We start from the raw sequence: 11,210 nt of genomic DNA on the forward strand, positions 1-11,210 counted from the left end.
TCTGTAAAGTGAGGGTACCTACCTCAAAGGGCTGGTACAACACATAGGAGATGCTTGCCAAGTGTGAGCTCCCTGTGCCTGTTACTCCTAAGACCCCGCCTCGCACTCTTTCGTCTGTCCTCCCCCTCTTTCGTCTGTCCTCCCCTCCATCCACCTGTTCTTTAAGCTCTACTGACTCCTGTCTTGGGCCACATGCTCCCCAGAGCCACCCGGCTCATCGCTCCAGGGATGCCCGAACCTGACCCCCAGCTAAGGAGGTCAGAAGGGGTGGGTGGGTCACATTCCTGCCAGACCGTCCCCTAGAGGTAGGTGGGAGAGACCCAGAAACAGGGCTCTGTAATCACTCTCGGTTCACCCTCCAGCCCGCTCCTCACTCAGCCGTAGATGGGATAATGTTAGGGAAGGAAATCTGCTTGCCTCAAAGCTGGCCCCGGGGCCAAAGATCCTACCTGACTGCATCCTTGGCGATTCATGGGGCGCCAGGCTTAGCCATTCATTGTACCAGGACTGTTCTGCAAACATCCCTACACTTTCCCTCCTCCACACTTTTGCACACAGGATACCCGACCCCTGGAAAGTCCTTCTCTTTATCCCCCTCTCTACCCTTCAAAGCCTTGCTCACAATCGCATATCTTTTTGGTGAAGAGAAACACCCTTCCCCCAAAACCACTACCTGGCTCCATTAGGAATAAATATCCTCCTGCTTCCCTGTGTTTCTACAACACGGGGCCCCTTTACAGCCCCACAAATAACTAAAGTTACCACACAGCTCAAGCTTATACCAAACTCTTTCACCTACATGGTCCCATTCAAGCCCTATAGTAACCCTGAGAAGTAGACTAACTCCTACTCCATTCCATTTTACAGATGAGGAAACAGGTTCAAAGAAGTAAAGTGACGTGCTAGACGTAAACTGAGCACTGAATAAACATCAGCTATGACTATTGTGCTTAGTTATTATTGCTGCTCAAAGCCACACAGCTCAGAAGGGCAGAGCTAGAAGACCGCCCAATCTGGCCCTGATCTCAGAACCCAAGGCCTGTCCCCGACATCTCACTGCCTCTGTTTGAAAGCAGAGGTGACAATACCCAGTCAGCCTCTTTTTCTGTCCAATGATGTCTTCAGTCCTAGTCAGAGACCCTCAGGAGACTTTGAGCCACCCAAGGACTGTCTGCTTCACCTCTGGCCGGTCCCTCCCCTGCCCTGGGCACAGCACAGGGCCTGGTACACGAAGGCAGTGGATGCTTCCTGAATGAATGAATGCCTGAACATTTACCACAAGGCCAGTGTCCTCAATCTGCCACCTAGCAGTCTGAAGTGAGCCCTTCTCACGGCCACCCACCCCAGGGTCAGTTCCTTTTGACACTGCTGCCCCAAGAGCCGAATTTTCCATCCCTCAACACGTCCCTTTCCATGAACTGGTCCAGTAGAAAACACCCACGACTTCGCTGAGACTCTTGTTCTGTCACTGCCTCTCACACCCTCTGCCGCTCTGGAGATCAATTCTCTCTTACCCTGAAATGGGAGTGGTTATCTTACTTAACCTCACAGAGCAGTTCCAAGCATCCAGAAAGCGTTCTAAGAAACAGGCAATTATCTGAAAGGAGGGAGGGATTAATATACCTGCAAGTGTAGAGAAACAGCCCCCTCTGATTTTTTAGATTGAAGTTTTCCAGAGCAGGGTGATGTGCTGCCTTGTCCTGGCCTCACCCTGCCCAAGATGGAGGCGAGCTGGGCTCTCACATCCCCACATCGCCCTGCACAGAGGGGCAGACCCCCTGCAGACAACTCACTCTGTAGCCTTCTCCTGGTGCTTCCTCCTCTTCCAGCCTCATGCTTCTCATCTGTAAAATGGAGATAATCGTTTTTGCTCCAGCTGTCTCACGGGAGTAGTGAGGAGATGAAATGAGGAGGGGGATAAAGAACCTTCACTCCTTGGTATCCTGACAAGCCCACCCACTTTTCTCCCAGTCTTGAATCTCTTGCAAGAGACCAGAATAATTCTATCTCTCACACCTCCAAAGGCAAGATTACTGTCAGCAGCTGTGTGATCCTGGCAAGTCACCCGTCCTCTTGGAGCCTCAGTGGAGGGTTGGGGTTCAGGATCACCACAGCTCTTCCAACCATGTAATGCCATTAAACTACACCCATTGAGAGAAACCTACAGGGGTCAATTGGTCCAACCCCCTGTGCCCATCACCCAGCCCAGACAGATGCTCAACTCTCCAGATCCCAAAGGAAGCAGGACCCGGCTTCTTGGGCCACTCAGCCCAAGGGTTCTCTAATCTGATCTCATTGGGCCTCAGTTTTCAAATCTGTAATATGGGGACAATCCCCTGCTCAAACTCCCCCATGGCCCCCAGTATCCCCCACCCATCCTTGCCCATCCCTCTTACCATCCTCCTGTCTGTGAGGACTCAGATGCACTCTGGCTTTGAGCTTCCTGTCCCCTGAGCCTCACTCTCTGACCTGACCTCCACTTCCTTCTTCTGACCAATTTACAGAGCAGGGCTGGAGCTATCCCTTATGAATATGCATGTGGGATAATAAGGGCTTGGGATTGGGGGAGCTTCTGGGGAGAGGCATTCACGAGACACCATCCACTCATACACAGCCCCCCACCAAGGCTGCCCTCCCTCCCAAAGGGTGCATGGGAGTTTGAGGCAAAGGCCTGAAGTAACAACAATAATGATATCCACAGCAACCATTTTTAAGTGCTTACAACATGCCAGGCACCCTGCTAAGAGCATCTCCTGTAAGACGCTTTTAAGATGGGAACTATTTTCCCATTTAACAGATAAGGAAATCCATGCTCCAAGAAGTAGCACTCACGTAAGTCATACGTGAAACATATAAAGTGATTACAAGCAGAGCAAGGATGGAACCCAGGTTTTGTCGGACTCCAGAGCTGGTACTCTTTTTTTTTTTTTTTGCCACGCCATGCGGCTTGCAGCATCTTAGTTTCCCGACCAGGGATTGAACCAGGGCCCCGGCAGTGGAAGCGTGGAGTCCTAACCACTGGACCACCAGGGAATTCTCAGAGCTGGTACTCTTTTTTTGGCCTCTCCCGTTGCGGAGCACAGGCTCCGGACGCACAGGCTCAGCGGCCATGGCTCACGGGCCCAGCCGCTCCGCGGCATGTGGGATCCTCGCGGATCGGGGCACGAACCTGTGTCCCTGCATCGGCAGGCAGACTCTCAACCACTGCGCCACCAGGGAAGCCCAGAGCTGGTACTCTTAACCTCTGCCATGCAGATGCACAGGGCCAAGCTCAGGAGCGCATGGTCATGGGGCCACATCTGGACCTCACACTCCAGCAGATGTGCTCACAGTGGTCTTAGGCGACCAAGGCTTTAGGAAAGGACTCAGGTCCTGGAATTGACTCCATCTGGAGAATATGGAGACAGGCAGACAGGTGTGTGCATGAACGCAGACACACACACGATGTACATGTGAGCACGGATGCATGCAGAATGTGTTGTGTGTGCATGGCGGTGAGCATGTGTGACGCGTATGCCCCTGAGGCTGCCCAGGGGATGCAAAGCTCTGCCGCTTTTGTTCCTTTTTCAACCGACCACAGGGCCTGCTGGGTGCCATGTGCCGGGGATGTGGTGTGAAAAAGCCAACACTGTCCCTGCCCTCCTGGAGCGGCAGTCTGGTGGGCTTTGTACCCAGAGGTGGTTAACACTCCAGAAGGAACTTTTGTGGGAGGTTTTCTCTGTGGAATGTGGCTGGGAGGTGAGGGAGAAGACTGTGAGAAAAGTGGAAAAGGTGAGACATGTGGGGCGGGGAGCTGCAGGGGAGCCCCTGACACTTGCCGGAAGCGAAGGCTGGAGGAGTAAACCAGGGCCTGGCACGGGCTACCCGAGGGTCACAGGTCTGAGGATTCTAGGTCTCTGGATGCTCCTTTTACAGATATCAAAAGTCTGCCACAAATGCACATGTGGGCACTGTGTGTGTGTGTGTGTGTCTTTATGTGTGTGTGTGCACAGGTGATCATGTGTGATGTTTGCATATGTGAATTCATGTCAATATGTGTAAGGAGAGGACATGCATGAATTGGAGAACATGGGTGAAACATGTGAGGTGTGTGCCGATGAGGATTTTACATGGGGGGTGTGTGTGTGAGTGTGAGTGTGAGTGCAGCAAGGCCTGTTACTGTCAGGGAGAAGGAGGAGGGAAAAGAGTGTCATTTGACTGAGTCCTCACGTTCGTGAGCCTCAGAAATGCATCAAAAAACAGAAGAACGGGTGGAGGGATAGAGAGATGAAAGGATGGATTTGGATGGAAGAATGGAAAAAGTGATGGATATGACTTAAAGCAAATATTGCAAGATGTTCCTCATAGATTCCAGATGATAAGGATGTGGGTGTTCAGTGTACAATTGTTTCAACCTTCCTGGATGCTTGACATTTTTCATAATAAAATGTTAGAAAACAATGTACACTCAAAGGAGGCTGCGTGTCTAGTCCCAGGGAATCACGCGCAAGATGGAAAGAACAGGACGCTCATCATACAATTTTAAACTATATCCCGTCACCAGACCACACAGCACTGTGAACTCATATCATTTATAATTCCTGCAATGATCTTAGGAATCTCTCAATTGCATTGGATTTGTGAGTGTGTGTGGGCGCATGTTAAAGATGTTCATTTATTAAATAAAAGAAGTATGTTAAACACACCACAGTTGTGGCCAGACTGTTTCGGCATGTCTTCATTTTTAAATTACTGGAAGCCTCAAAAATAAGAACTGGTTTGGGCCTCTCTTGGCCTGTGAGAGTCCCTGCCGTGTGAGGCGTGCATTTGCACATACACGCACTGCAGGGATGCAAGCACACGTGGCTGGGTGAGGCTGACGCCCATGGGAGTGCCCACCCAGGAACTCAGCCTCCTCTAAGTCCTCATGAGGCCAGCACCGTCCTCAGGGCGAGGATTCAGGCTGAGGAAGGGAAGCCACCGGCCCCATGGCAGCCTTGGGGACCAAGAACTCTCTCATCCAAGGCTTGGACACTCTCAGGCCAAGCGGCATCCCCTAGCCAGCAGTGGAGTGTGGGCTGGGGTGTTTCCCCAGGACAGCAGGGCAAGGCAGGGTGTCCTGCGGCCCCGTGGCTCCTCCCTTTCTCTCCATACACTCCCTTCCTCTCCTCCCTTCCTCTCCTCCTGACTAACCACTCTTCCTCCCCTGCCCAGTGCCTGTTGGTCCAAACTGTCATCAACCCCCATTGTACAGAAGGGGAAACTGAGGCCTGGAGAGAGCAGAGCTACCCAGGCCACATAGCAAGGTAGCAGCAGGATCAGAACTGAGCTCCAGCCTGCATGCTATTCTCTGCACCACTGCCGGCCACCTCTGCATCTCCCTCCTTCTGTAAGGAAGGGTGGGGGTCCAGGCCCAGCAGACCCAGCAGGTGAGGCCCCAGAGTGCCCTCCTGCCTGTGTGGGTCACATACAAGATCTAGCAGGCCACGTGGGCACCAAAAACAGAGCACGGCTGGGAGGTTGGACTCAGGTTCTAGTCCCAGCTCTGCCATAGACCCTGTTGGAGTGAACCTGGACAGTTCCCTGTCCCTCCCAGGGCCTCAGTTTCTCCACCTGTAAAACAAATGAGGTGAACTACAGCAGTGGCTTTCACATGTTTGGAAGCAGAACCCCGAGCAGCTACAAGAGCTGCTGCCCTTTGTTGGTGCAGGGAAGGCAAATAGATCTCCATCCATCTGCCCTCCACCAAGGAACTCACCAAAGAAATGTCCACCCAAGTGCAGAACCAGGGGATAAGAGATCAGGCTTCATCACCGAACAAGGCTGGGCTGCTTACCAGCTGTGTAAGGCTCCCCAAGCCTCAGCTTGCTCCTCTGTAAAATGGGGTTAGCAGTACCAACCTCCTAGGGCTGTGTGATATTAAATGAAATAATTCATGTCCAGTGCTTGGTACATGAGGAACCTATTAAAACTTCAGGCAACAGTGGCTGTTATTGCTAGTCACCCCCAGATGAGAACCACCGCATAAGCCTGCTGGCTTCACCATGCGTTGTATCTGTTGTTCTGGCCCCAAAGCCAGTGCATTTCGGTGGCTGCTACCCCAGATTCCTCAGCTGGCCTATCTCTGCAGCTGCTCCAGAGCAGCTGGGCGTGCAGAGGCTGCTTCGAGGCCAGGCCTGGCCCTGAGGAGGGGAAGAATAGGGCTCCCTGTAATCAGGCCGGCCTGGGAGCAGGGGCCCGGGAGCAGGGTCAGTTTCATCTGGATGACAAAGCTTCTGACAGGCCGTCATTAACTCCCCTCCCCTGCCCTGCGCCAGGCCCTGACCTGGCTCCTGAAGCTCCAGAGAGAAGGCAGCAGGTATTTAGCCAAAGCCTTTCATCCCCCGGGGCCCTCCCCTGGCTGCCTGGTGACACAAGCAGGAGGGAAAGTCAGCTTGAAGCCAGGGTCCCCAACCCACCAGGCAGCAATCAGCCCCAGGGTGGACAGCCACTTGGAATTGAGAATCCTGCAATGTTGGAGCTGAAGGAAACTCACAACTACCTAACGTATATATATATATATATATATATACAGTGGAGTATTATTCAGTCTTAAAAGGGAAGGAAGGACTTCCCTGGCGGTGCAGTGGTTAAGAGTCTGCCTTTCAATGCAGGGGACAGGGGTTTGAGCCCTGGTCCAGGAAGATCCCACATGCCGCAGAGCAACTAAGCCCGTGCGCCACAACTACTGAGCCCGTGCTCTAGAGCCCACGAGCCACAACTACTGAGCCCACGTGCCACAACTACTGAGCCTGCTTGCCGCAACTACAGAAGCCCGCACGCCTAGAGCTCCGCAACAAGAGAAGCCACAGCAATGAGAAGCCTGCGCACCCCCAACGAAGTGTAGCCCCTGCTTATCTCAACTAAAAAGAAAGCCCACGTGCAGCAATGAAGACCCAACGCAGCCAAAAATAAATAAATAAATAAATAAATCTTTTAAAAACAAGAAACACCTCTAGTGTCTCCTCTTATTTAACAGATGGGGAAACTGAGGCTGAGAGAGGGGAAAGGACTTACACCCATGCACACAATGGATGACTGTTGAGAGGTGCTCCCTGACTTTCTGTTCCTTCCCCAGCAAGCTCCGCTCTCACCCCGGGCTGCACAGCTGCTGCATCCGACTCCTAACCCGGACTCCAGATTCCAGCTGGCTCTTTGGCACACCTACCAGTGCAATTTCTTCAATCTTTTAAAAAAATAACGTTACTCCTTTATTCTGGGTTTTGTTTCTCCCAGTTATAAAATATACCTGTTCCATGAGAGCAGGGACCTCATTTGTCTGGTTCACCCCAGGATCCAATCCCCCAGATTTTTGCGTCATGCAGGGCATTGGGGAAATACAAGAATGCTTTAGAAAAGTAAAAAGAAATCACCCATGACTTCCCACCTTCAACGTGCTTTATTATATCTTATCTTTTTTAAAAATTTATTTTATTGAATTATAGTTGATTTACAATGTTGTGTTAATTTCTGCTGTACAGCAGTGATTCAGTTATACATATATATACATTCTTTTTCATATTCTTTTCCATTATAGTTTATCAAAGGATATTGAATATAGTTCCCTGTGCTGTACAGTAGGACCTTGTTGTGTATCTATTCTATATATAATAGTTTGCATCTGCTAGTCCCAAACTCCCACTCCATCCCTCCCCCACCCCCCTCCCCCTTGGCAACCACAAGTCTGTCCTCTATGTCTGTGAGTCTGTTTCTGTTTCATAGATAGGTTCATTTGTGCCATATTTTAGATTCCACATATAAGTGATAACATATGGTATTTGTCTTTCTCTTTCTGACCTCCTTTGCTTAGTATGATAATCTCTAGTTGAATCCATGTTGCTGCAAATGGCATTGTTTCATACTTTTTATGGCTGAGTAGTATTGCATTGTATAGATGTACCACATCTTCTTTATTCATTCATCTGTTGATGGACATTTAGGTTGTTTCCATGTCTTGGCTACTGTGAATAGTGCTGCTATGAACATAAGGGTACCACTTCACCATGAACGTTTTCCTGGCCATTAAGATGTTTTCCTGAGGAGGGACCACGTGGGGGTTGGCAGAGCTGAATCTCTGGCGGGCGTCCAGTTTGGGGCCAGGTTGGAGTTGGAACCATGGAGATTTGGAAGGAAACCCCACCCCCAACTTGTACCCCTGGCAGCGGGGAGTGGAACCATCCCCCAAATGCGCCCACCTGTATGGGGCATCAGTTGGAGGCGGTGTGGTATCGGGGCATTCCTGCTAACAGTTTCCAGCTTGAGTGGCCTCTGCTGGACTGGCTCCCTCTGGCTTTTCAGGGACCATTGTGCTGTCCGCAAGGAAGATTTCTGCTCCGCTGGAGTCCAGACGGAGGCTGGAGTGGCTGACCTCACTTGGGTAGGGGACAGAGGTATCCTAATGGCTTCCAATTCAGGTGCTGTTGAATTGTGGGAGCTGGATGAGAATGAGACGCTCATTGACAGCAAGTTCTGCAAGTATGAGCACGATGACATCGTGTCTGCAGTGTCCCAAGCTCTGGCGCACAAGCGGTTGGTGGTAGCAAAGACTTCTGCATCAAGGTTTGGGACCTTGCTCAGTAGATGATTCTGAATTCATACCGAGCTCACTCTGGGCAGGTCACCTGTGTTGCTGCCTCTCTACACAAGGACTCCATGTTTCTTTCATGCACTGAGGACAGTAGAATTTCACTGTGGGATATCCACTGCCCCAAGCCAGCATCACAGATGGGCTGCAGTGCCTCTGACTACCTTCCTACCTCCCAGCCTTGGCATCCTCAGCGGAGTAAAGTCTGTCTTCGGTGATGAGAATGGACTGTCTCCCTTGTGGGCACAAAGAGTGCAAGCTATGCCCTCAGCTCAGCTGTGCGCTCCCAGTGTGTCACTGGGCTGGTGTTCTCCCCACACAGCGCTCCCTTCCTGGCCTCTGTCAGTGAAGACGGCTCACTTGCTGTGCTGGACTCAGGCATTGCCGAGGGGTGTGGAAGCTGAGCCCACAGAGACTGTGAGAGATACTACTCTGTCCCTGCGAAACCACTCCCTTCTTACCCCAGTGGGCTGGGACCGTCAGGTCACCCACCATATCGTGCCCACAGAACCTCTCCCAGAGCCTGGTCCTAAGAGTGTTGCCAAGTAGGTTGGATTTCAGACAAAAAGCAAACCCCCCGTGAGTATCCACTCCCTTTGTCCCTGCGCTCTCAGTTTGTGAGACAACACAGGAGCCTTATACAGTACGTTGATACGTCAGACCTGTGCAGTTAATAGGCACTGTCTCTCAGCCTGGGGCAGGCTGGATTCTGGGGTCCTGTAGTCAGGGAAGAAAAACTTCCTTGAACGTGGATATGTATGTGTGTCTGAGTGTGTGTGTAGATACATAGCTGTTGCTGGCAGGGGGAATAAAAAAGCCATCCCACATCTTTCCCTAGACCCAATCCCCACCCCACAATGTTAATAAAAGATTTTTTTCTTTTAAAGAAAAAGGTTTTTTCCTTTTTTTTTGAATTTTATTTTTTTAATGCAGCAGATTCTTATTAGTTCTCTATTTTATGCATATTAGTGCATATATGTCAATCCCAGTCTCCCAGTTCATCCCACCACCACTACCACCACCACTCCACCCCACCCCACCCCCGTTTTCCCCCCTTGGTGTCCATACATTTGTTCTCTACATCTGTGTCTCTATTTCTGCCTTGCAAACTGGTTCAGCTGTACAGAAGATTTTTTTTAAAGCAAGACGTTATTTGAGAGATTTTGTTTTGTTTTGTTTTGGGGGGTTATTTGGCCATGCCCTGCAGCATGTGGGATCTTAGTTCCCCGTCCAGGGGTCAAACCCACGACCCCTGCATTGGAAGTGAGGCGTCTCAACCACTGGACCACCAGGGAAGTCCAACAAAAGGTTTTTATGCTTCCCATGTAGCTGTGCGTGAGGAATTGGCCTTGTCTGGATGAGGTATATGGGATGTGGGCATCCTGGTTTCTTGGAAGCAGCTCATAGACTGCTCATAGAGATAGGAGCAACTTAATTTTTTTATAGAGCTTAATTCACCTTTATCATGTGCTTCTGTTCACATCCAGCCCAGCTCACCTTGAGGAAGAGCCAGCACACTCACCACAGTTTTGCTCATCTCCTTGCTATTAAACTGAAGAAGTCCAGTTTCTGGCTGAATAAGAAGTTTGGCTGGCACCTGTGTAATGCCCACCCCACACCCCCATGGAGTTATGTATATGAGAGATGAGTGTATTTCTGCCACAGACGTCATAGAAAAAAGTTTCAGGATGGAGAGCTTAATGGCATTTCAGTTAAAAACTGACACAGGCTTGCATAGGAATGTCTGCCATTGTCCCACCTGAAAACAGCCTGGGGCCTGAGCTTTTTTGCCTCTGGGCCCCTGTCTCTGGATATAAGAAGACTGAATGCTGTTTTGGGGGACTCTGAAGATTTTAAATGCGGCATCAGATAGAGAATCAGAAGTATCCGTCAGTGAAATAAGAAGTTGATTCATTGTTGGAAAAAAAGATGTTTTCTTAACACCATTGAGAGTGGCTTGTCAGTGGGTGTCCCCCTCCTCAGAAGTCACCTTCTTAGCAAGGCTCCTGGGACCACTCAGCCTAAAGTGATCCACTCGATCACTTTATTTTCTTCATGACATATATCACTATCTGAAATTATCTTATTCCCTCATCTGTTCACTAGTGTCTTGTTTGTCTGCTTATTAAACTAGCCACGAGGCAGTTTAAGCCCTAGGACAGGAGGAACTAATGCACCACTGGCACTTAGCATACAGCTCTCCTCACCAAACATTCATGGACTGTGTGCCAGGCAGAGTCCTAGGCCCTCAGAGTACAGCAGTGAATAAAACAGACAAAAACCCTCGCCCCTGTGGAGCTTACATTCTAGTGGGGAATGAATGAATGAATGAATGAATTTAACTACCTCCTGTTGTTGGACCTTTAGGTCATTGCTCCTTAAGCTTTCCCCCTGCTTTACCTCTCATATAACCAGGAAATTTCTTTAAATTCTCACATTTGATCATTCAAATAAATGTAAAGTTTGCATTCTATGCAGAGTGACCAACTTACCCTGTTTTGCCTGGGACTTTTCTGATTTTAGTCTTGGGCAAACTGGGACAGCTGGTCACCCTAATTCTTTGCTCGACTGTTTTCATGATTTCTTCTAAAAAAAAAAAAAAAAAAAA

The 11,210-nt window shown here is 50.0% G+C and overlaps 1 pseudogene; it reads left to right on the forward strand.

Annotated features, from left to right (window-relative positions):
• Positions 1-8,133: 8,133 nt before the first annotated feature.
• On the forward strand, positions 8,134-9,185 carry LOC113621444 (methylosome protein 50 pseudogene; annotated as a pseudogene).
• The last annotated feature ends 2,025 nt before the right edge of the window (positions 9,186-11,210 follow it).

The sequence above is a fragment of the Aethalodelphis obliquidens genome, unplaced genomic scaffold, assembly GCF_003676395.1.
Source record: "Aethalodelphis obliquidens isolate GAN/ISIS:26980383/991018 unplaced genomic scaffold, ASM367639v1 scaffold9, whole genome shotgun sequence".
In the NCBI taxonomy this organism is placed as follows: domain Eukaryota; kingdom Metazoa; phylum Chordata; class Mammalia; order Artiodactyla; family Delphinidae; genus Aethalodelphis; species Aethalodelphis obliquidens.